At 44.8% G+C, this 26,262-nt stretch overlaps 1 protein-coding gene across 1 annotated transcript in view; it reads left to right on the top strand.

The window, feature by feature from the left end:
* The window catches only part of LOC147701804 (myosin-10-like), a 633,212-nt gene that overhangs the window by 188,095 nt on the left and 418,855 nt on the right, over positions 1-26,262 (top strand). The window lies entirely within an intron of this gene.

Raw genomic sequence — 26,262 nt, 5'->3', positions numbered from 1 at the left:
CTTCTTAAAGGATGGATAAATGAGCACATCATCATGACCTGGACTACACGAGGGATGCAGTCTGGATTAAATGTTGGATTTAGATACATTGACGTGAATTGCTTCTAGTGTTCCTCACGAAAACACGTTTAAATTAGAATGAAGGGGCTGCTCTACAGAAATAATAACGGGGCAAGCAATAATCACAATACACGTTATATTCTTCACATGTATATCCGGCCCTCGGTCCAGTGCGCATTAGTTAAAAACAGATATGCACGGATGGCAGATATGATACTAGAAGGAAGACTTGATGGAAATGGTGTATATATGTACTTCCTTCAATATGGCTACTTGTTGTCAGTAGTCCTTTCTTAATGTTCCTACCTTCCCAAAGTCCCATATTACCTAAGAGTGTTCTATCTGGTATGTGAAGGTTCCAGCCTTGGCAGTTGATGGTCTGGTCAGCTGTGAGGTTTACTGCTCTGCTGTACTATCTTAATAAATCTATCTTAATAACTTGAAGACGTGTCCTGCTGCCTACCTAAACTACTTACTACAGAAATCAACTGAGGTTTGTAGGTATTTATGTCCCAAACATCTCTCAGATAGAGTTCCTTGGGTACACGACTATCCAACTCCACAAATACTCTATGGGAATACTATTAGATGGTCCTATACATACACACTATATTGCTGTCTTTTGACAAGGTCCTGCTATCCTCAGGAGATGCACAACTAGATCCCCAACGTAGCAAATTCTGTAACCGATTCAGACTGAAAGCAAGTCTGATAAATCCTGTCTCTTTCCACTATACATGAGCAGGAGCTGTCTCTCCATCACAGGTACACAGAGATGGTCCAATACCTAGAGATACAAATCTATCAGGTGACTGCAAAGTCATTAAGAGAACTGCAGGCAGGGCAATAGTTGCAATCACAGGATCAATTACCTTTCAGAACAAGCACTGGCAAAGCCAATAGGTCTTGCCTATGCTAGAGTTATTGGATGTGACAATGTCTTAGACACGCTGTACACCGTTTCTGCTGTTCAGCATGGCTAAAAGTTAGTTGTATGTCTATTAGGAATTCCCCTATCAGGGCACTCAATATGAGGTCTTGCTGCTTATATAAGGAGGGATGACAAGCTGCGCCAGAACTGGAGTGGGGGACATTGCGGCCTAAAATAGTCAATGGAGCATTTTACTGAATTTATTTCCCCATTGATAGATCCTGTGCTGTGACGCTAGCCAGATCTCGCGTGACTCATTGGTGAGATGTTGTTGTATTTATTGTTGTGTTTGGAGGAGACTGCGCTGCGATGTGGGACTGGCATTAATATCGAATTGTGCTTCAAGGGACCCCAAAAATATTTTTCAAACATTTCTTGCCCATGAGAGGTTCCTCACAGACCCATCCATCAGTACCTTTAACCACCTGAACCTGTTTTGGAGTGACCACATAAAGTCCTGTCCTATTTTGACAGATTTGGTGAGGATTTAACACTAAGTGAAGTCTATTGACATGTTTGAGCACATCTAATATTTAGCGCCGGGACACTCTGCTTGAGTAGTATAAAACTCCTCGTAACATAACATAACATTAATTTCTCGGCCGTTTGGATCATTGTCGTTGCGCAATATCTATAAGGAGCACCTTGCTTGTCCTTTAAACACTTAAGCTGTTTGAAGTATATTACAAGGAGTTGGCTACCCTTACCCCTGGGTCCACTTATCGTATTGGACCATCTCTTTCATTTTACATCTATGAGGAGCCCCTTGCTCGTCTTTATGGAATAGCCAAGTTAACAGAGGTATATTATTCTCCTGCTGTATTTTCATCTTTCTGCTCACTGCATGGCTCAAACATACAAACGTTTTGTGCCCTGAAGAAGTCCTTCATAAGGACGAAACGCGTCGGCTGTATCGTTGTTTGATCGTCCTCATCGTGTTTTAAATTTGCATCAAAATCAAAAGAAGAACTGTGAAGATTATACTTGTGGACACTGTTGGAAAACGAGGCAGCATCTGTGAGGCCTGCAAAAATAACCTGACTACATTTGTCCTTCACTGGGAACCAAACACCCAATTGTAGCGCCTGACTCTCAGAGGGTAGCGTTGCAGAGCAGTCTGAGGCTTACTCAAGGGAAGTGGTGGGGGCTAGTAATCGCCATTTGCAGGTGCACAAAAATAACACTCAATAATTGATTGTCCAGTCTGTACTTTGCTTTATGAAAGGAGGAGTACATTTATTAAACACACACACCACTCAATACTATTCACCAATTTACAAATATACATAAGCTGTTGGAATTACTTTGTGACATTGCATAGCATCTCCACCCCTCCCGCAGAGGGGTGGGGTCTAGTACCACCACTCCCATGTATGCACATCATCTTGTCCCCAATGCAATTAGTTGGACATAACCTGGAGTGAGGGCCCTGCACACTGGCACCATCCCAGTGGCATCCCCCCCCCATTACCTCAATGAGCATTAAACAGGGGTGCACAGAAATAACACTCAATAATTGATTGCCCAGTCTGTACTTTGCTTTATAAAAGTAAGAGTACATTTAATAAACACACACACTACTCAATACAATGCACCAATTTACAAATATACATAAGGTGTTGGAATTACTTTGTGGCATTGCATAACATCTCCACCCCTCCCGCAAGGGGGGGCTGGGTCTAGTACCACCACTTCCATGTATGCACATCATCTTGCCCCCAATGCAGTTAGTGGATCTTAACCTGGAGCAACAGCCCTGTGCACTGGCACCATCCCAATGGCGACCCACCCCAGTACTTCAACCAGCATTTAAAATAGGTAACCCTGCCTTGGTGACACACAACCCTGACCAAGCATTTCCTACTGACCATTGCACCTCTATATCTTAAGGGCAAACAGTCTGGGTTCTTCACCTAAACGCAGCAGCAAGAATACATGTTTAAGCATCCCTTTAGAGTGACAGTACTCATAACATTTGGATATCATTAGAATGCATTGCAATTACAACCCCTAAATGCATCACAGATCAAATCACAGGTTTAAGTAAATACAGTCAGACACCCTAGAAGGAATGTGTAGCCAATTAAATCCACTTTGCTTATGACTCCACCTTCACCATGTACTTCACATTAGACCCATGAACTTCAGTCCCTCTATAAAAAAACCATGAGCAAAAGCATTTGTGGTGTAATTACACTTCTTCACCTCCAGGGGATGCTTTCTTCCGGACATCCACCTCCGCAGCCCTTCACTCCATGAAGCACTTTTCAATTCAGCTGAAGAACAAAAGTTCCAGCCCAGAAAGTGATCAATGCAGGCTGAGCCCTTGAGGGGTTATTCTTTCCAATCCCTAAGACAGTTAGGGGGTGCCTTTTCTCTTCGTGCAGGGGGGAGACTGCGCTTATCCAGCAGCTCCCCCAGCACCTGCACCTTCATGTGGTGGTGACCCCGTCCTCCTGGGGCCACCACAAGCAAAGAAAACTTTGTTTTGATCAGTCCTGCTAGGCATTATGGGTAGGCTGTACTCCTATTAGTGAATATTATAGCAGCGGCTCTCCCGCTGAGATTGGGAGAGCTGCGATCTGTACCTCCGGCCACTTAGGCTGCCTGTTGGAGGGGCCGGTCCCACCCGGATCCTCAGGTGAGTAAGACGGCTTGGGTAGCCCACCCCCGGCCGCTTATGCAGAGTCTTCGGGGACCGGTCCCAACTGGGCCCCTGGCACTGCTTCTCCTCCTCCTCCTCCTCCTCCTTCGCAGGGCCTGGTCCCACCCGGGCCCTCTGCAACCTTGGCACTTCTGGCGGTGGGGGCAGCCCGGGGAGCCCACCCCCGGCTGCTCTGGCTAGCTCCCGCCCGGCCCGCACTCTTGTGTGCAGCCGCGGGAGCCAGAGCTGTTCTTCCTCCAGCCTTGGGACCCGGGGATGGGGTCCCAGGCCCCCTCCATTAATTCGGGACCCGGGGATGGGATTCTGGTCCCCCAGATATCTTCGGGGCTAGGAGGGGGGGCGACGGCACTCCCCCGCATCCTGGCACCTTGGGGGATGGGGTCCCGGGCCCCACCTCCTTTCAATGGGGTTGTGCGACGGCGCGCCCCATCGCCATTTTTGTCAAGGCCGGCCCCTCCAACATTTTGTCTCCTGGCACCCGTGGGGCTTTGTCACGGGGAGCGCAACTGCGCTCCCCAGCCATCCTCCTTGCGGGGGCGCAACGGCGCTCCCCCGCCTCCGTCGTCGGTGGGGGCCAGGGTGGGCTCCTGGCCGCCATGCAGGGCACCTTCACAGGGAGCGCAACGGCGCTCCCCGGCTTTACTTCTCCTTGGGGGCAGCCCCCGGGCCCTGACCCACCCCTTAAGGGTCAACGGTCGCCTACCTTCCTGGGGGTCCGATCTGCCCCATTTTCGCGTTTTCTTGCTCCTGGTGGCGCCCCCAGCCACTGGGAGCACTCTCCTTCGCTTTCCAGGTATCCAAGAGGGTGCATTCTGCAGGGAGCAGTTCTCTGGCTCCCTGCATCAGCTTTTCGCCTGGCTCTCCTCCTGGGCCTCTCTTCTCCCTTGGCAGAGGCTCCTGCTTCTGCACACCAGTCCTGGGATGTTCTTATGGCACTGTTAGGGTCCTGGGAGGCAGTCTGGGGGTACCTCCTTCCAACTGCCCATTGCCAGGCTCCAGCACCTAGAACCAGTAGTTTCAGAGGATACATATAATATAGGGATAGCGACCAGGTGCTGTGGCCTAAAGGGTTCCACTGTCTAGTTTAATTCTTTCTTGACTGGTAAAATGCCCTTTGAGTTGATGCGTGGACGGGTGCCAGGCACAAAATGAGTTCCCACATTGATCAAGGAGATAGTACAGCATGCAGACGACCAACAATCTATAGGTGAGGGCAAGTTTTCCTAACGCATTTGTCGGAGTTATTGAGCAAAACTTCAGAGTTGCAGATGTGGAGTTGGTATGTCTAATTTCAAAGGCCTGTTCAAAGTAGTGCGAACCCTATGTCCTTTTGTGAGTTTGAAGAATGGTGAGAGATGGAATTATAGACATGTACCATTGTATCAAAGGGGGCGGGGCTGCATTGGAGGTGAAGCAGCAAGATTTGTCTTCCTACAGTGCCTTGATGTTGATGTTGTCGGATGATTTAACCTTTCCTTTGTCAGTGGGTAGAAGTACAGGGGCATTTTCTCAGGACAGAAGAAATGCCTATGTCCATGTTGACCACTGTGATTCTGCTGTAGAGAGGACAATGTGTAGGAGAGTTTGTCACCTGCTAAGGTACCTTGATGATTATTTGCAGGCTTAAAGTACTAGTGACTATTTTGATCATTCATTTTTTTTTATCTTGTTCATTTATTTAGTTTTTTGTAACAATTTGTCGTTTAGCTATAATAAGTGAAGGGGTGTGTGTTTTACTTGCATCTTGTCTTCACCTACCTTGTGAGGAATGCGACAATACGATCTTCGCTTGTGTTCCAGATTCCTGTGAGGGTGCTGAGGTTCTAATGAAGGCGGTTGGAGTCCGGAGGGCGGAGGAATGGCTACCCAGACGTTTGAGGGTGCATAAATAAAGCTTACCTACTGCAGTACCTGGTGTGCCACTGTACTTAATTACGCTCCTAAACAAACCACTCCCCATAGCCACCACAACTTGATAAAACCAAACTCCTTTGATTTAACCACACTATAAAACAGAATTAAAAACAGATCAAAGATGATTCATTCAGTATTTAGGCATATAAAGTGCCTTAACTCTGAGGTTGCTTCTTGTGCTGTCACGTCACGTGCAAATTAGAGTTACTGATATCTTCCTTTTTGCCAAGGACGCTGCAATTTCTGGGGCCAGTCCAGACTTTACCTAAAACACAATAACTAGGAATCCCCCTGCACGACCTTAAATAATAGTAACTCCTTGAGATCCTATCCCCCTTCAGCCCCTACTCTTTCGTCTTCTACTCCCACATTCACTTCCAATCCACCACGCACTTATGGTTGACTATCCATTGCACACTAGTACTCAGCCAGCTTTCGTGGTACGAGCATATTGATTCCACCTTCCCTCTGCCCCCAGGGGGCTTTGTGGTAGCATTAGGAGCTTTACAAGTCCCTACCAACATGTTACGCTATGTTTTATTTTCTGTAAGTTTATATTTGTTTAAATAACATCTTGCACGGCATAAATACAATGTTGCCATAAGAATATATTAAAACTGGTAACCTAGAGTGGTCATAGTGTACAGTGAGTAAGGCTAGGTAGACTGTCTGTATATTCGCTGTAGGCTCTTAGGCCTTTACGGCCCTTATAATTTGCAAGCTGCAAATTGTGTCATTTAGTGACTCGCAAAATGTAATTTACAACAGTGTCTCAGACAGTGTTTGCGATTTCTAATGAGGTGCATGGTTCATTAATATTCATGAGGCAGGTGCAATTTGCGGCAACATTGGGAATGGCTAGCACTCCCAACGATGGTGGCCTGCTGGGGTCAGCAGACCACCATTTCTCTGACTGATTTTTTAAATAAAGCAGGTTTTTTTTCTTAAATGCAGCACGTTTTCCATAAAGAAAAACGGGATGCATTTAAAAAATAAAAATAAAAAAATGTTTATGTTTCATTTACTAAGAGTATGCAGTGGCCGTGGGAACACTGCTTGCTCTTAAAAAATATTTTAGCACCCATTCACAAAGGGGAAGGGGTCCCTTGAGGACCCCTTCCTGTTTGCAAGTGGCTTACCACATACTTGAAGTAGGTGGTGAACTGCGAGTGCTTTGCGACTGCAATTGCGGTTGCAAAACAATCATACATTCAAGTGCGAGTCACTATTAGGAAGGGATGCCACATGGCACGCCCCTTCCTAACAGCGAGTCGCAAACCCTATTTTGCAAGTCAGTAATCAGTTACTGACTCGCAAAATAGAGTTTGTACATGGGGTAGACCAATTTTGCAGTCGCAAACGTGCCGATTTCCCGTTTGCCACAGCAAAAAACGGTCATACATCTGGCCCTCAAAGTGGAATGCAAACAAACAGGACATGAGGTCTCAATAGCCCTGTCAAATTATCTCCAAGTCCTGTCCTCAATCGGTACATTATACCAGGGCTTTAAGTGGGCCGGGTCTCAAGGGGTCTGAGCACCGGCCGTTTTTTCAAGGAGGCCTCGAAACGGGTCTCTATCGGGCTCTGTTTGAGCCCTCGCACCAGCGGTCCGTTTTTTTCCGGACTGCAGTGACAGACATTTGCTGTCACTGAAGTCCGAAAAAAGTGCCACAGCGCAAAAACAGAGCCCAATAGAGACCCGTTTCGAGACGGCGAACACATCAATGTGCGTGGAGTGGAGAAGTTACGGCATGACGCCATGCCAGGTGAGCGTTGTAGGGGAAGGGAAATCCTTTAAATAGTCATTTTCTCTCTGGGTTTCCCTTCTGTTTCTGAACCGCAAAGCAGCAACATTGTGGTAGGGTCACCAGGGCTTTAATTGGAAGCTTTTTCAATATTATATGTAATAAGCCATAGTTGCAGCTTATTTATCTTATGCAACTAATAACCATTGATAAGGCCAATAGTCCTGACTTGTAGGTTTGATGTTACTTGTATCATATATCTGAATGCAATGACAAAAACAGTAAAATACAAGTCGGGCGGCACACTATGCTAAGCACAGATTTTTAGCATAAGTGTTTTAAAGCTACGCCCCTAATTACCCTGGCCACGCCCCTTTGAGTTTTTTCATCCCGCTTAAAGCCCTGCATTATACAATATGCCACTGAGCACAAGATAAGTAGGTGTTCAATTCGCATTCTCATATCTTTAGAAGGCAGAACTATTGAAAGCTTAGTGTTCCCGTGTGAGGGAAGAGAGCAGAGTCACTACACTAATAATGGTGAGATATTTTCAGACTTGGTGAAATGTCTATTTAACGTCATTCTGTAACATGACATGCAGCACATAAACACTCTCCAACACAGTACACCCTGCAGTGACCCGCCTGTCTCCAGGCAGGGTGCGGGCTGGTGCCTTACTGTCAATTAGCGCCCTACCTCAAGGCACCACTGACATCTCTGCTGCACCTGCCACTCCTAAGATGGAGGCGTGGAGGCACCAACCCCACCCCGAGGGTTCCTCAAGGTTGGTGAATACATTTCTCCACACAGCATTAGCCTTCCACCCGCCAGGCCTGCCCAGTGCCCTTCTGACATGCAGGGTAGAGCGGCACAGAGAGCTACTGCGCCCCGCTGTACCTCTAGCCTCGCCCAGCTGGTTTCTCCTACTGTCTGAAAGCCTTACGTTCACACCCTACCCATCTCGCGCCTCCTACTGTACTTTGGCCCACAGCCAAAGGGTGTTGTGTCTTTACCTTAGGTTTCCTGCCCTTTTTTGGAAGCGAAGTTGTTTTTCGTCCTCCTCCCAGGTGTGCTCACAGCTCTGCGGAGCCGGCAGGGAGTAAACAAAGCCTGCCTGCCTCGGCTGCTTTCATGGCACCTGGCACAGGTGCTGGGCGGCCTTTCAGACACCGCCGCAACTTTAGCTTGGGTTCGGTCTCTACAAGGGCCTTGGAGGCGCGCTGCCTCTGAAGGAAAAGGCGCGGTTTCCCAGCAAGCAGGGTGCCGTTGAAAAGCTAGAGAGACTGTCGAAGAGCCTGTCACATATAGGGCTGTCGAAGAGCCTGTCACATATAGGGCTGTCGAAGAGCCTGTCACATATAGGGCTGTCCAAGAGCCTGCCACATATAGGGCTGTCCAAGAGACTGTCACATATAGAGCTGTCCAAGAACCTGTCACATATAGGGCTGTCCAAGAGACTGTCACATATAGGGCTGTCGAAGAGCCTGTCACATAGAGGGCTGTCAAAGAGCCTGTCACATAGAGGGCTGTCGAAGAGCCTGTCACATATAGGGCTGTCAAAGAGCCTGTCACATATAGGGCTGTCGAAGAGCCTGTCATATATAGGACTGTCGAAGAGCCTGTCATATATAGGACTGTCGAAGAGCCCATCACATATAGGGCTGTCCAAGAGCCTGCCACATATAGGGCTGTCCAAGAGACTGTCACATATAGAGCTGTCCAAGAACTTGTCACATATAGGGCTGTCCAAGAGACTGTCACATATAGGGCTGTCGAAGAGCCTGTCACATAGAGGGCTGTCAAAGAGCCTGTCACATAGAGGGCTGTCGAAGAGCCTGTCACATATAGGGCTGTCAAAGAGCCTGTCACATATAGGGCTGTCGAAGAGCCTGTCATATATAGGACTGTCGAAGAGCCCATCACATATAGGGCTGTCGAAGAGCCTGTCACATATAGAGCTGTCGAAGAGCCTGTCACATATAGGGCTGTCGAAGAGCCTGTCATAGGGCTGTCAAAGAGCCTGTCACATATAGGGCTGTCGAAGAGCCTGTCACATAGAGGGCTCTCGAAGAGCCTGTCACATATAGGACTGCCCAAGAGCCTGTCACATATAGGACTGTCCAAGAGCCTGTCACATATAGGGCTGTCGAAGAGCCCGTTACATATAGGCCTGTCGAACAGCCTGTCACAAATAGGGCTGTCCAAGAGCCTGTCATATATAGGGCTGTCGAAGAGTCTGTCACATATATCACTGTCCAAGAACCCGTCAGATAAAGGGCTGTAGAAGAGCCCGTCACATATAGGACTGTCGAAGAGCCTGTAACATATAGGACTGTCGAAGAGCCTGTCACATATAGGGCTGTTGAAGAGCCTGTCACATATAGGGCTGTCGAAGAGCCTGTCACTTATAGGGCTGTTGAAGAGCCTGTCACATATAAGACTGTCAAAGAGCCCGTCACATATAGGACTGTCGAGGAGCCCGTCACAAATAGGGCTGTCGAAGAGCCCGTCACAAATAGGGCTGTCGAAGAGCCCGTCACAAATAGGGCTGTCGAAAAGCCTGTCACATATAGGGCTGTCTAAGAGCCTGTCACATATAGGACTGTCGGATAGCCTGTCACATGTAGGGCTGTCAAAGAGCTTGTCACAGCTGTCGAAGAGACTGTCACATATAGGGCTGTCCAAGAGCCTGTCACATATAGGGCTGTCGAAGAGCCTGTCACATATAAGGCTGTCAAAGAGCCTCTCACATATAGGACTGTTGTAGAGACTGTCACATATAGGGGTGTCGCAGAGCCTGTCACATATAGGTCTCTCGAAGAGCCTGTCACATATAGGGCTGTTGAAGAGCCTGTCATATATAGGACTGTCAAAGAGCCCATCACATATAGGGCTGTCGAACAGCCTGTCACATATAGGGCTTTCGAAAAGCCTGTCACATATAGGGCTGTCAAAGAGCTTGTCACATATAGGGCTTAGAAGAGTCTGTCATATATAGGACTGATGAAGAGCCCGTCACATATAGGATTGTTGTAGAGCCTGTCACTACTGATACCATTCACATGGCGTTGGACCAGGGTAAGAAGGCCATCCTGATTTTATTAGATCTGTCGGCGGCCTTCAACACAGTCTTGCATGCCATCCTGATTGACAGGTTGAAAACATCTGGCATCACCGCTACAGTCTTGGACTGGATTAAGAATTTCTTGAGTGGCAGGAGACCAGTTGTTACCTTAGGCGAATTTTGCTCTAAGGAGAAACAAATAAAGACGGGAGTGCCGCAAGGGTCGAGTCTGAGCCCGACATTGTTTAATGTGTATACAGCTCCTTTGATTAAGCTGATATCATCATTTGGAATTGATGTGGTAGCATACGCCGATGACACCCAATTGATCCTAGTCATGGACAAAGATACGCAGGACTGGGAAAAAAATCTCAAATGTTGCCTAACGGCTACATTCGATTGGATGAGGACAACCCACCTAAAATGTCATACGGGCAAGACTGAGATCATGCCAATGGGCCCACACAACAACTTTGTCCCCAAAATATGGTGGCCGGAGAAGGCAGAAATCCTGCCCCATACAACTGATTCGGCGCGGAATTTGGGGATCACATTTGACACCAATCTGTCTTTTAAGCAACAGGCTCTGAAAGTAGCAGGAACGTGTTTTGGCATTATTAAAGGACTCAGGAAGTTTTTTGATTTATTTCCGTTGGAGGCCAGAAAAATGGTAACAGTTGCCTTGGTGACGTCAAGGATAGACTATTGTAATAGTCTTTACGCAGGTACCAACAAAGCTGTTACCCATAAACTCCAGAGGGTGCAACATGCAGCAGCCAGGTTAGTTCTGAAATGGCCGAAGAAATCATCAGCAACCGCGGCACTAAATACACTGCATTGATTTCCAATAATTAAGAGGGTTCTGTTTAAAATATTGATTATCACTTTCAGAGCCGTCCACTCCCTAGGCCCAAAATACCTACAACGGAGATTTGCTAGATATCGCCCAACACGCACCCTCCGTTCTTCTAATGGTAACCTGCTGTCGGTTCCAACTTTCAGGCTTAGCATGAGAGGCGGTAAATCACTCCCAGTACTTGGAGCAAAAGCCTGGAATACTCTTCCCCCCTTTTCTACGGGCACTAGAAAGGGAAAAGGAATTCAGAAAGGGCTGAAAACCTGGATCTTTAAGTTACAGGACACCAGCGCTAGAGCACTAGTGTAATAGTTGGATGAGCTATCACTAGCAGCCAACCTATCTCCTACATCTCTGGATCATTCAATGGCGCCTAGATGCTCCTTGGATCGTTAGTCGTGCGATATAAAAGACCAATTACATTACATTACAAAAAGGGCTGTCGAAGAGCCTGTCCCATATAGGGCTCTCGAAGAGCCTGTTACATATAGGACTGTCGAAGAGCCTGTCATATATAGGGAATGATGGTAACGAGCAGAATTCATCCCATCCCTTCCAACGGTCTTAGTTTGATGCAAAGAGGGGTTTGTCTCCGGCCTGGATAATGTGACAAATGCTCCCAGTTTTGACCATTTTTGTTGCAATGACTGGGAGTAATTCGGTAGGTTCGTACAACGCAGACGCTATCAAAGCCTCGAGGTCTCCAGGTGCAGTTTCAGCCTGACGTCTGAAGAAGTGTTTGGGGCTTGAGCGGGTCAGCTAGTTCAATGAATCATATCTATGACGAGTATTTCCAGTACTGTGCCAGCTGTAAATGATAACACCCCGACATACTAGGTGCATTAGCCTTAAATTTCATTGTGATATAGGGCCAATGTAGGTAATCTACATTTACCGATTCTAAAATACTGAATTTTACCGATTCAGTATTTTAGAATCGGTAAATGCTATGTAGGAAAAAATTCGCTAAATTTTACCGAATCTGTAAAATTCGGTAATTACTGATTCTGTATTTACCGATTCTGTAATTCCCATTCATTCCTATAGGAAGGAATGAGAATTACCGATTCGGTAAATACCGAATCGGTAATAGGGGGAAGACTTACAAGGGTGGCAGGGTGTCACATTGACACCCTGTTGCACCCCTGAATAATGCATGGGTGCACATGTGGCACACATACATGCCGTATGTCTGCCACATGGCACTTTTGGAAAAGCCCAAATTTGCTTTTTTAAAGGTTTTCGATATTTACCACCAACTTGTAGTTGGTGGTAAATACCGAATCCTTAAATGAAAAATGCACTCACTTGAGTGCTCCCTACATTAAGGATTCGGTCATTTACTGAATCGGTATTTAAGAATTCGGTAATTTACTGATTCCTTAAATTACCGTTCGGTAAATTACCGAATCCTTAAACCTGCCTCCCACATCTCAAATGCCCAATACCGGTCGGCAACGGCCGAAATTTGGTAATTTCTGCCGTTACTGACCGGTATTGGGCTACCTACATCTGGCCCATAGTGTTATTTAAAGAGGTGAATCTTCAAGACTTTCTTAACGTGGAGCAGCACTAGGCAGACCTAATGAACACTGGGTTGTTTTTCGAGGTCTTGCTGTATAGATGGAAAAGGCCTCTTGCCGTGTTTTCTTCTTTTACACTTAGTCTGCCGTCTGAAGGTGTCCTTTGGTATCCATGCTCCTTTCTCACTGAACAGTGGTAATATATGGCATATTCCTCTCCTTGGCCTTCCTTTACTGCTCTCCACCATACTGTACTTTAATGAGCAGAACATAAAAAACAAAGCAGTTAACCAGAATACATGGGGTTATATCCGTTTGGTCTGATAAAATGTTGTTAAATATTCCTTGTAAAGATTAGCCAAGACTCGGTGATTGGACTCGACGAGGCAGTTAGGTGTGTTTTTTCAATTTTAGTTAGGCAATACAGAGGTAATATTGTAGTATACGACCTTTGTACTACAGTATTAAATGTATAAATGTACCTATTTTTTAATAGTGTGTATACGTAAGAAGTCGTAAGATACTTTCAGACCTACCCTCAATATTCAACATTTACTCATGTTGGACTTCCCATTCATTTGCTGTTGTTTTAAGAATCAGCAAAGACGCAAACAAGATACTAGATAGGACTTTAAACAAAGTCGTATGTATTAATTTGTAACCTGCCTTTTCTGCCTGTGTTTATTTTAATTATTAGTCTGGGATCATTAATTCTGCTATAGAATACATTTAAACGTATTTTATATTTATATTTGCTGTTTGAAGTTGTACAGGTAAGAACTAAAAATACCAGCTTTAAGTGGTTTTGCTGTTTTTTGTACCACTAAGAACATTTAAAATACAGGGGGTGCTGGTAAAAAACGGCAAGTTGGCAACCCTAGTTGGACTACTACCTATTTGGGTGTATGTACCAGAGATCTCCTAACTAGATGAGATACTCATGCCTGACATAAAATCTCTGATGTACAGTAGAAAGGCACTGTGGATATGCCATTTTGCATACTATTCCTTTTACTAACAAATTCTGTGAGGCCTTCCTCTAGCTCACCCTTGCAAGTGTACAGCAGTATTGGGAACTGTTCTTTCTTGCTGTACTCTGTCCTCACCATAACTTTATATGGGTGTTGCCGGTACTTTGCCACGTTTGCAGCCTTAAAGTGGAAGTTATCCCATTGCCGTAAGGAACTGTAATAAATTGTCATTACATTTGTGTAGCACTTTGTGCCTCATTGCTAGGAGCCAAAGCCCAGTATCAGATGGGCAGCACACTGCATCATGGGGGAGTGTGTGGTTGGAAGGGTCTTGAATTTGCTGTGAGCCTATGTGGGAAACAGTTTGGTGTTGTATGTGAGTGACCCGAGTGGTGCTCTTATCGCGTCTTGGTCCGCAGCACTTAACAGGTTATTGAAAAGGGATAAATGAAAAATAGGGCACACGAAGTTGTATCAGCTGGCTCTTATTGTATGTGCTTTTCAACGCCTCCATTTCTACTATGTCGGCAGCCTCCTATCTTACAGAGTGAGAACTAGCTCAACAAGGTGAAGACTGTGAAATCATGATAATAATACCTATTATTATTGCTCAGTGTATGAGGCAGAGATCACTAGTTTAGATCTTAACAAGGTAGATCGCTGCATTTATGAAAGACGTGTATCCAACCTTTGTGTCAGAGGTTCCATATCTAGTAAGATGCCTCCAGTTATGTGCCAGCTGCAGAAGTCTGTGTTTACCCTCCAAACCGCAGTTTTCAATCCCTGTGAAAAAGATCTTTTTTTTAATTTATTTTTTTATTTTATTTTTATTGAAAGTTCATAGCAATATAATGTACACTATACACAACAATATATATTAATATAGAAATAAATATACATGATATAAATACGAGAGCAACTGATGTAGCATAAAGCATTATATACAATAAAGCAGAGATTAAAAGATTGATAGTCATACCAGAGTCAGGGAATTAGAAGACATTATAAGACCCCACACCTCGACAGCCTCCATGTAGCCACAGGCACCCAGATCCGTAGCCCCATTTCCCTAGATTTAACTCCCTTTAAAGCATACAATTCTGACTCAATGTTGTGGATCCCTAGCATCCTGCAGATCCACATTTGGAAGGTTGGGGCCTCAACATCCTTCCAAGCAGCAGAAATTAGTATTCTAAAAACAGCTGCCGATATAAAAACAAGCGCCTCGAACTCTATACTTAGACCCAGTTTAGCATCACAACCAGTTATTAAAAGTGTCGGGGATAGGTCTATTCTGACAGCTAGCAGCCCCTCTAAAAACTCTTCGATTTCCTTTTTAATGGGGCCTAATTTTTCACAGCTACAAAACATGTGCGCAACGTCAGCAGGCCCATTCCCACACCTAGGGCAGTTGTTGTCCGCCCTCTTTCCCCAATCATACAGTTTCGCCGGTGTGTAGTATAAATTAAAAAGGGTCTTAAAGAGCTGTGCTCTTAGATTTGAAGAACGTAAAAACCTTTTATCCATTAGAATGGCTCTGTCCAGGTCAATATCTGGATCTCCTAGTTTAGCAGCCCAAGCAGCCTCTGTCTTGGCCATGTCATCGGGGAGCGTTTCCAAGAATAGCCCATATATTTCCCTGATTCTGCACCCACCCCCCTTCATGTAATCTAATAGTGCACATCCTTTCGATATATTTATACACGGTCTTGTTGATTTTATTGTGTTAACCAGCTGCATATATTTGAACTCTTGACAACCTCGTAATGAGTACCGTGACTTCAGAAGTTCAAGGGGCCTAAATGCATCCTTTATCATTACTTGACCTAGTGTAGTGATTCCCTGTCTTTCCCAATATCTCCAAGGGCCATCCCTACTTAGATGCGGGAATATTCCTGAGTTCCAAAGTAAAGTATGTTGATTATACCTTGGAATACTCTGATTTTTCTGTACAGAGGACCATAGCCCCCAGATGTCTTCCAATATTTTGTAACCTGATGCCTTAAAAAAACGTTTGTCATATTTCCTCAGCAATACCCCGTATGCTTCACTCCCAAGGGCCAGCTGATAGATAGAAGGAATATCTCCCTGGCTGTACATAGTATCCTCTGGGAAAAAGAGTATAGCCATTTCTGTAAGAAGGCAAGACCAATTGTAAAACCTAAGGTTTGGTATTCCTAGCCCACCCTTTTCCTGGGGAAGAGACATGTATTTGTTTGATCTCCTCATATTGCCAGACAAAGTTCATAAAAATAGCCTCCATTTCCTTGATCAGTGTATCTTCTATTTTAAAGGGGATAGACCTAAATTTGTATAAGATCTTCGGGAACATTGACATTTTAATAACATTAACCCTACCTATAATTGACAAGTGGAAAGTATCTATTCTTTTTAGGTCCTGTTTCATCTTTTCCAATAGCGGCACAAAGTTGTCTTTAATGATGTCCCTTGGCTGAGCATTAATTGTTATACCTAGGGATACTACTGAGTCTACATATCTATCATCCCGTTTGACTATATTTCTTGAACATAATACCTGCGTCTTTGCCACATTTAAGCGGTATCCGGATAGCCTCCCAAAGTCAGAGGTGATACTGACTATTCCCCTCATGGCACTGTCGGGGTCCGTAGTGGTTATAGCTAAATCGTTCGCATATGCAAGGACTTTGGTGTGGAATCCATTAATAACAACTGGCTTAATACTGATATTATTCTTTATAAGAGTTATTAGGGGGTCTATATATAGTGCGAAAAGGATGGGTGAGCATGGACACCCTTGTCTCGTGCCTCTCGTTATATGGATCTGCCCAGAACTCTCACCCATAAGCTGAATGCTCGCGGTTGGATTAAAATACATAGCCTGGATTGCCTGCAGGAATCTGGGACCAAATCCTCTATCTTCCATCACTCTCCACAGAAAGCTCCACCTAACGCGGTCGAAAGCTTTTCTCGCGTCGAGGAGGATCATTGCGACCCCCCCCTCCCCGGCAGCATGGATGTCGAACAAAGTGATAGCTCTTCTTATATGGTCAGTCGTACCCCTGCCCGGGACAAAACCATGCTGCCAGGGAGAAACCAGAGTCCCAATAATCCTCCCCAGCCGTGTCGCCATGATTTTTGCATATAATTTATTGTCGCTATTTATTAACGATATTGGCCTGTAAGAGCCGGGACATTCCTTAGGTTTACCTTTTTTGTGGAATACCACAATATTGGTTTTGGTCCAAGATTCCGGTATAACTCCAGTAGTCATAACCCCATTGAATAGATCCAAGAGAAGAGGTGCCGTTTCTTCCTTCAGGCATTTATAAACCTCCAGGGGTATGGCTTCGGGCCCTGCTGCCTTGCCTGCTGCTAAGTCTTGTAGTGCCTCGGATAATTCGTCCATAGTAATACTCTGCTCCAAGGTTTCTCTCTCACTAAAGGTGAGTTTTGTGCCCATTTCCGGCCAGTTTATACCCGGGTCGTCTATGTCCGACTCTTCCTTATATAAATCTTGATAAAATCTCCTGAAAACTTCAAGAATTTCAGCTGGTTTGTTGAAGGTTCGGTCCCCTTCTTTGATTTCAGTAATAGTATTTTTAGATGTAGCCTGCCTTATCCGTAAAGCTAAAGCCCTACCTGCCTTTTCCCCTGTTTCATACATTCTGGCTCTCTGGGTTTGATATTCTGCTGCAGCTTTTTTAGCCAATTGCCGCTGAATTTCTGCCTTCATGCTATTCAGCCGTTCTAAACTCAGAGTACCCTGATTCCCATGACATACATCCCTCCTATGCTGTTCCTCTGCTTCTGCCAATTTTACCAACAGGCGTTCTCTCTCTTCCTTAGCTCCTTTCCACGTCCGTCCCGTGTAACTGATTGTCTCCCCCCTCAAACCTGCTTTAAAACTATCCCAGACAATGACACGGGAGGCACTGTATCTATTTGCGTCAAAAAATGACTGGGACCAGTTCTTTACGTGCGCTATATAGTTGCTGTCCACTAGAAGCTTTCTGTCAAAAGTCCAGGGTCTGACTTTTTTCCTTTGTTTGTTAATGGTCATTGTTAAGACAAGGGGATTGTGATCTGATATTAACCTAGGGAGCATTGCTATTTCCACATTGGGAAGATGAGTAGCCGATATCATGAAATAGTCCAATTTTGTGTGCTTATTGAATAGATGTGAGAAATATGTGAACCCGGGGTCATCTTTCTTTATGTTTCCCCACACGTCCCTCAGCCCATGGGATTGGATTATAGAGGACACTGCTCTGAATACCCGGGGCTTGCGGCCTGTATATGGGGTATCACTTACAAAATCTGCTGAGATATTAAAATCACCGCAGATTACTATAGGTGCTGGCCAGTTAGTTAGTTCCCTCTCTATGTGATCCATCACCCCCGGGTCATCCAGGTTAGAACCGTATATTGAGCATAGAGTGATGCCTAGGTTCATTTCGCATATTGCCCATCTTCCCAGTACATTGGCCTTAAATCTTTTTGCTCCCCCCAACCCTACCCTGCCCATGATTGCTACCCCCTTTACCGTTGATGTCTGCGAGGAACAGGACAGAATTTCATACCCCCTTAAATTTAGCCAGTGTTTCTTTTTCCAAGGTAGGTGAGTCTCTTGTAGGCATACGATATCACCCCCTATTATTTTAATATACTCCTCGAACCTGCCCCTCTTTTTCCAATTGTTCAAACCGCCTATATTTAGGCTTACTACCCTAATCCTAGACATAACCCTGTAGGGAACATAGCCATCGCACTAACCAATCGGATATCCTCCTGAACATATCATGAATATACAATTCTTCTTTAAACATTTCAATTATATTAATATACACATTTATTGCATGAACTTTCTTTTCTTTTGCTTTTCCCCCCCCACCCCACTCCAAACCACGTCCCCCCCTGACCCCAGCCCCAAACCCCACCCTAGCGGAGCGCGCAGACTGGGTCTGTGCGTGTGATGGATGCAGCACAGCAGTGGACACACTGCAAATGACTTATTAAACCCCACCTCATGATCAAACCATAAACCACCTAATCGTAACACCAGAAAATCAATGAAACCTGAACTCAGAAGTCATACATTGCCCCCATTAACCTATATTCTGCCCCCCTTAGACTTCATCATTCTTTTTAAACAAATCATTCGAGAACTAGTAGGAGGGCATACTACAGGTAACTATATTGAACATAGTCTGATACTATACTGAGTCCAGATACTCCCGAGCTTTAATTTCTGAGGAGAAATATATTGTCTTGCCCAGGTGAATTACCTTTAGCTGGGCTGGATTGATAAGATATACCTGTATTCTTTTGTCCTGGAAAGGCTTGATTAATTGCCTTAATCTCCAACGCCGTTCAACGGTGGTGTGGCAAAAATTGGGCCTTACGAAGAAGGAGCCCCCCTCGAAGGTTCTTTTGGCATCCGGCCTCGCCTTCTCTGCGATGGATTGTCGCAACAGAAAGTTACCTATGTAGATCGGAATTGCTCTGGGCTTATCACCTGCTCTAGCATTCTGCCTCAACTTAAACGGTGTCCGATGCGCCCTCTGGATTTCTGTGGTCTAGTTCCACCCAGCAACATCTGGAAAAGCTTTCTCGAAGATTTTGACTATGAAGGCTTTGACATCCTGCCCTTCAATTCCTTCCGGGATCCCAAGGACTCTAAGATTATTCCTCCTTAGCCTGTTTTCTAGGTCTTCCAGCTTCCACTGGACATCCTGTGCTTGTGCTCCGAGAGATTCCACTCTGCTCGTGGCGGCCGCCGCCTCCTCTTCAGTGGCGACTATCCTCTCTTCCAGATTTGAGACCCTATCTCCCACATTCACACAGGCTTTTGAAAGCTTTTAACCACTCCTTTCATTTTTCTCATTGCTGCTTGGGCCTTGAGACTATCTGATCGTGTCTCTTCCCGGTGCGCTGTGATTCCTTGATGAATTGATTCCATCATTGTCATCATTGACATCATTGAAAGTTGTGTGGTCTCCTGATTCTGTGTATGACTCATCCCCTGATTTGAGTTTCCTTGTAGCGAGGTTGTTGGAGAATGATCCCATGTTAATTCTGCTTGATCTCTTTGAGGATACGTAGTTTTAATAGTCGTTGATGGTACCCCCACCTTGAGGTCGCTCTCTGACTCTGGATTACTGCCGTCGATATCAGAACTATGCAGCTCCTCATCCTCTGACCAATCGGCCTCCTCTGTTACAGAGAAGAAACACTCGCTGGGGGTCTTCTCTTTTTCCTTCTCCTTCTCCCCATGGATCGAGCCTCACTGATTAGTGTTTGTTGTTAGTCGTCCTTGTTCGCCCGGGGCCACGGTGATCGCGATAGTCTCTTTCAATAGTTCACATGTAGCCGGAAGAATAGAGGGATCTTTAGACCCTCCTGAGGTCTCTCCCAGTTGACCACCTTGATCGTTTTCGCTGTTACTTAATGCGGCAGGGGGTGCGGCAATCTGCACTACCACACCATCTGGAGACGTGGTTATCATGTCATTATCCGATATAGAAGCTTTACCCTCATTACCGGGTCCCTTATCAACCCCCACAGTCATTGAAATTGACAGCGCCGAGAGGGCCGTCTTGCCCCGAGCACCATTAGAGACATCATCCTCGCCTCCAATCTCCGGGTGTGGCTGTGACTGCAGTTGTAGTTGTGACTGTAGCTGTGAATTCGACTGTAGCACAGGCTCAATCTCTGGCTCAGGTTCAAGCTCCTCATCCTCTTCGGTGGCAGGTAATGATATAGTTGCCGCTACTGGGGCCGTTTCCGTTGTTTTTAGCTTTTTTGCCTTATCCTTTCGATTCATCAATTCTACTACACTTATAGTGGCAGTGGCTGTAGCAGCAGCTTGTCTGGTTCTGACAGATGGGGGCCTCATCTCTTTGGGGGTGCCCTGCCCTGATGTCGGTTGTTGTCCTGTCCGAACTCCAGGCTCTACTTCAAGTGATACTGCCTCGGCGCCAATACTGTTTACAGGAACACTCACAGCGTTTATAGGATTGTCTATGGGATTGTCCACTGAGCCGGCATTTTCAGCTACGTTTTTCTTTTTGGTCGACGGCTTACCTCCGGTGTTGGTTTTCGGGGCCATCCGTAAAGAGAGCTGCCGCTTCGCTCTAGTCTGCTTCCTGTCTCCACAGCCTCTGGATACCGCTCTGCTATTGCCGCTGCCTCCGCTCGGCTCCGCCAGACCTGTACTGCTCCGCCCCCTAGCTCCGCGAACTCCCCAGGAGAGCCTGCCGGCCAACCCGATCCTCAGGAGTAACGTAGCTGCAACCCTCAGCAGTCCGGGGGGGGGAGTGCCTTGCAGTAAGGAGCGGCCAGAAACATCCAAACCGCCGTGCTGAATCTGGGCGTTTTCAAACAGTTACTCGCCTTTCTCCATAATTCTTTTACCTTAATCGCTCAAGACGTCTCTTCATTGAGCGCCCGGTAAGCCCATAACATATTCGTCAGGAAACTCCGGCATTAAAGAACGAGTGTTTCGAGGTTGACCACAGCCGTGTCCACACTGCTAGCGCTGCTGCTCAGCCGTACCTCACGGCTGCCATCTTGCCTGCCATCAACCCCCTGTGAAAAAGATCTGTGGTATGTGTCTCATGCAGAAATCTATTTTTATTGTTGTTTGTTTTTAAGCCCCCAAACTATTTCTCATTATTTGTTCGATTGAGATGTCTGCAAGCTCACAGAAGCCCTTAACCAGGGCTTGTGGCACTACAAAGATATACGATCCAATAGGATAAGTAAAGTAGCCTCTCCTCTGCCACATGTCCCTGGTTTAAATGAATGTCTTGCTATGTATTTCCAGTATTTTTCACGTAGCAGTTAATGCGGATGGATTGGACACAGATATGTAAATTAAGGCACACTGAGATTAGATGATTTCCAAATCATCCCACAATGGTCAAGTGGAGAAACTGAGATAGGATAGAGGCCTTGTGGGTCCAAACCATAAAATAAAGCCATTGGACCACATTTCCTGTCTGTAATGACGTATCCCCCATGGAGTCCTATTCCAGGTTTGAATGGACAATTCATACTTGAGTACTGACATTGGGTGTGTACGCACCTTGAGCCTTGCCACCACTTCTCTCTGCTTGACTTGCTGTTCCCTCTTTTGTTTCTAAAACTAGGCTGATCTTTACGTGTAGGGTAAGAGCCATGTTGGGGATAGGGCTGCGCTTGACATGTCTCAACATGTCTCTCAGAACAAGCTGATCTAGAGCCAGATGTACGACCATTGTGATTTGCGACTCGCAGATTAGGAGTTGCAATTTGCAAGTCGCAAATCACAATGCACAACAGTGTCTCAGACATTGTTACCGATTCCCAATGGGGTCGCAAAATGAGAGGCTCCTGAATATAAATGAGCCACTCGCAATTTGCGACCCCATTGGGAATGACTGTCCCTCCCAAGGATGGTGGCCTGCTGGGCTCAGCAGACCACCATGTCTGGGACTGTTTTCAATAAAGCAGGGATTTTTTTTTAATGCAGCCCGTTTTCCTTAAAGTAAAACGGGATGCATTAAAAAAAATAAAAGAAACTTTTTCGTTTCATTTTTTATGGGCATGCAGTGGTCCCTGGGACCTCTGCCTGCCCCTAAAAAATATTTTCCTCTGCATTTGCAAAGGGGAAGGGGTCCCTGAGGACCCCTTCCCTTTTGTGAGTGCAATACCACCATCTTAAAGAGGGTGGTAATTTGCAAGTGTTTTGCAACCGCAATTGCAGTCGCAAAACATTCATACATGGCTTTGGGGTCGCTATTAGGAAGGGAACGGACGCTCCTTCCTAATAGCGACTTGCAATTCCTAAATAGCGAGTCACAAATAAATTGCGACTCGGTATTTAGGAATTGTACATGGTCCTGTGAACTTTTGCATGCGCAAACGTGTCGCAAACCTGTTTGCGCATGCAATTTAGGGTTGTACATCTGGCCCCTAGTTCTGCTCTATGGCCGTCCTTCTTAATTATGGACAATGTAGTTCTATGATGTTTCTTAGGTTCAGCAGGCAGCAGCTCAAGAGAATCTTTTTGGATTGACTGTGAATGGACAACACAGTAGCAATCCAAGAATAGGCGCACTGAGTTGCATATTTATTTGCTGGAATACCAGCATTATGCTGAAGATCTAGATCACTAACCAATGAACAGGCCATGTAAGCTTTATAGAAGCAATTGAAACCCCATCCATTATTTTTGTTTCTTTAGTTTCTCTTATTTTCGTTAGCACAGCTTGCATAACTACAGCAAAAAAAAATCTCAGCTAGTCACACATTCTAACTTGTAAAATGACTTTAAAGCCATTTCAAATACTTTCATTTGAAGAACCCCATCAAACTGCCAATCTTTAAGTAAATAAACTTAAAATATTTGGCTGCAAATCACAGCTGAGATTGATTATTGATTCGGTAAATGAATATGGGAAACGCTATATGTATATTTGCCTGTTGCCCAAATGGGATGTGCAACAATTTGTAACCAACCAAATTGTAATTGCATTTATATAGTGCTTACTACTCCTTAAGAGGTGTTGTAGTGCTTTTTCAATGAGTAGCACGCTACCCTGGTACTCAAAAAGGATTAGTGGTGAATTAGTATGGAGAGATATGAAATTAATTTGAGCGATTGACATTTGAGCTCATAGTAGTAGTTGGAGGTTTGGGACGAGTGAAGGGGAGGGGAGGTGGAGGGGAGAAGAGTCAGAGGGAAGGGTTTAGTAAGGCTTGATTGGGTGATCTGAATAGTAAAAGAGGTATGAGATTATGCAAGGGCGGGTAGAGTAGGGATGAGTCTAGATGTATAAGGAAGGTAATATATATGTGTGTACATATATATATATATATATATATAGTTCAGTTCAGTTCGTTTTTTATTTCGATAATTAAAAATCATCATAAAAATACATGGTAAGCAGTGCATAAATGTTATTAAATTACATTTCTGAACATTATTCCTATTTAAAAAAGATTAAAACATTGACTGGGCACATTGTACATGGATCATGATTCAACGATGGAGTTCGTGCTAAGGTTAATTTCTTGTGTTTCTTAATCTAACAGCTACTTTTAGAAAACTTGAAATGGCGCAGAGGGTATACGTATCATTTGCTTTTTGTAGAAACAACAGGCCTGCTTTCGCATGTCGTATTTTCTGGCTTTTAAGTATGTGGACCAGAAATCGACGCCTAGGCAATTGATAAAATAGACATAAAAGTACTAAATGAAGGGTGTCCTGCGGAGACCTATTGTCGCAGACGCAGGCACCCTTCTGCTCAATCGTTACAGTAAACCCCGAAGGATAGGCTAAAATGTTAGGTAAAAGATTGAGCCTAAAACGACACATTAAAAATCTGTCCTGTTGATTATACATTAAAAACAGATAGGGTTCCATGCCCACCCCGTTGTCTACTAGGCTGTGCGCTGTTACTGATCTCTTAAGTATCCCCGCTTTTAGTCTGGCGGCTGCAAAGCTTTCTAATAACAGTTTCTTCACTGTCTTTTTACAATTGTTTGTAATCAGTGCGTGATCAAGAAACAAATGAGACTGGTGAATAGTTGTCAGAGTAACATTAACATATTTCAACCAGGGAATTTGGAGTGCATTGTCCCTTAGCAGACAGTCTTTTGCAATTTCCCTGGTTAATTCAGCCTCTGGGTTAGTCCATATTCTAATCCAAGCAGTGATAGGCCTAATCTTCACCTCGTCCGAGATGTATCCCATCCCCAATTCTTGGTGTACAATGACTGAGGGGGTAGATTTTGGAATTTTGAGGATTCTACGGAAGAACTTGTCTTCTTCAATTTGTAATTTTGTCGGGTCCTTGAATCCCCACACCTCAGCTCCATATACTGCTTTTGACGTGGTGATCGAACCATATATATATATATGTGTGTGTTTGTGTGTATATATATATATATGTGTGTGTGTGTGTGATATATATATATATGTGTGTGTGTTGTGTTTCATAAACTCAAACTTTCAAGTGTTGCTGTACTTTAAGTTAATGTATTTGTTTGTATATGTATTTATTTTTTGTAATTCAAAAGTGAAGCAATTGTGGATAAATAATTATGATAAAAGAATTACTTATTTATGCACTCACCTATATACTTGTTAAACATAGAATAATAAAACCATAAGTAATATGTGCCGCTTTGGAACATTCAGCCATCCCTAGCTCTGATCCTGAACAGGTTCATATTACATGATGCCTCGGAGCGGATTTTAACTGGCATCTTGACTGGTATTTTTCATTCATTCTCATGTCATCGTCTTTCAGTGATAGACAAAAGCGTCTTTGAAACAAGAGTTTGCCCTGTTTGATGTTAGGTAAATTAGTTTACACATTCCGGTAACCCATTACAGACTCCTGCAGCAGTCTCTAGAGAACGCTCCACTAATCTGAGTAGAGCCAATCGGCGGGGTCAGACTGGGATAGAAAGTAGGCGCAGGCAGCAAAATCAAAGTGGCCCCATAGGTGAATCGGAGAGCTAAAAATTTGCATAAATTTGCAAATCGGAATTGTTTTTAAATTGTAAAAAACTTGCTGTACCAGTGTTTTACAAGGTATGGGATACTTCATGCATTTGACTTGATAAAGGCAATCTTTGCGACAATATAAGGGAAATCAAAATGTAAAGCCGGCTCAATAAACCATAACCAGGCTCGTACCCTGACCTGTCAGATCAGCCCTTTTGACACTGCCAGATTTTCCTATTGGTCAGTCCGTCCCAGCCAGTCCATTAAGTCATCCACAATGCTTTTCTAGAACGTCTATAATTCCTGCCCAGCTTGGACACCCAGGAGGAAACCACTTGGAGAGTCTCTGCGTTCAGGAGGAGCAAACCCCTACTCAGTATCTGCTTCACATTCAGAAGAGCTAGTCTGCAAAATCTGGAGTTCGATTGTGGAACAGATTATTTGTTAAAGTGGTGGCCAGGCAAGAAACAGATTTCTGCAAAATCTCCAACTCACATAGACTCACTGTGCTCATGTTCCATTGCCTACACTTCATGAATTTTTAAAATACGGTTTATTTTTATATATGATTAAAATATATCCAAGTACGCTTAAGCTGCCCCGTCAAACTTGCTGGTGCAGCATAATAGACGTTAATGATCAAATTGGGAACATTAGATATTGTGTTTAGTTGTGGCCCGCAGTGGACGGCCCACCACCTCCAAAACCGGACCTCAGCCCAATCGGATTAGACCTATAGCAAACCTTTCCTTGCATTACTGTTCTAGTCACTCTTCCCCCAGGGTTGAGCTAACCTTCTAAGTCCATAGCCAACGCTACTACTGTCACTAACAATGTGTGATCGTGGCCCCCCTTCTATCCCGTTATCTTATTTACTCAAATGTAAACTGGTCGGGCCCTGAGGTGGCATTAAGTGGGTATGACTATTGGCTGGTAGGCAAGAAACTGATTTTTGAAAAATCTCCAACTCGCATAGATTTACTGTGCTCATGTTCCACTGCCTATACTCCATGAATTCTTAAAATACGTTTTGTTTTTATATATGCTTAAAATA

The sequence above is a fragment of the Lissotriton vulgaris genome, chromosome 7 (assembly GCF_964263255.1).
Source record: "Lissotriton vulgaris chromosome 7, aLisVul1.2, whole genome shotgun sequence".
NCBI lineage: Eukaryota > Metazoa > Chordata > Amphibia > Caudata > Salamandridae > Lissotriton > Lissotriton vulgaris.
Note: the sequence above shows the minus strand (reverse complement) of the source record. Positions and strands in the feature narration are given on the sequence as shown.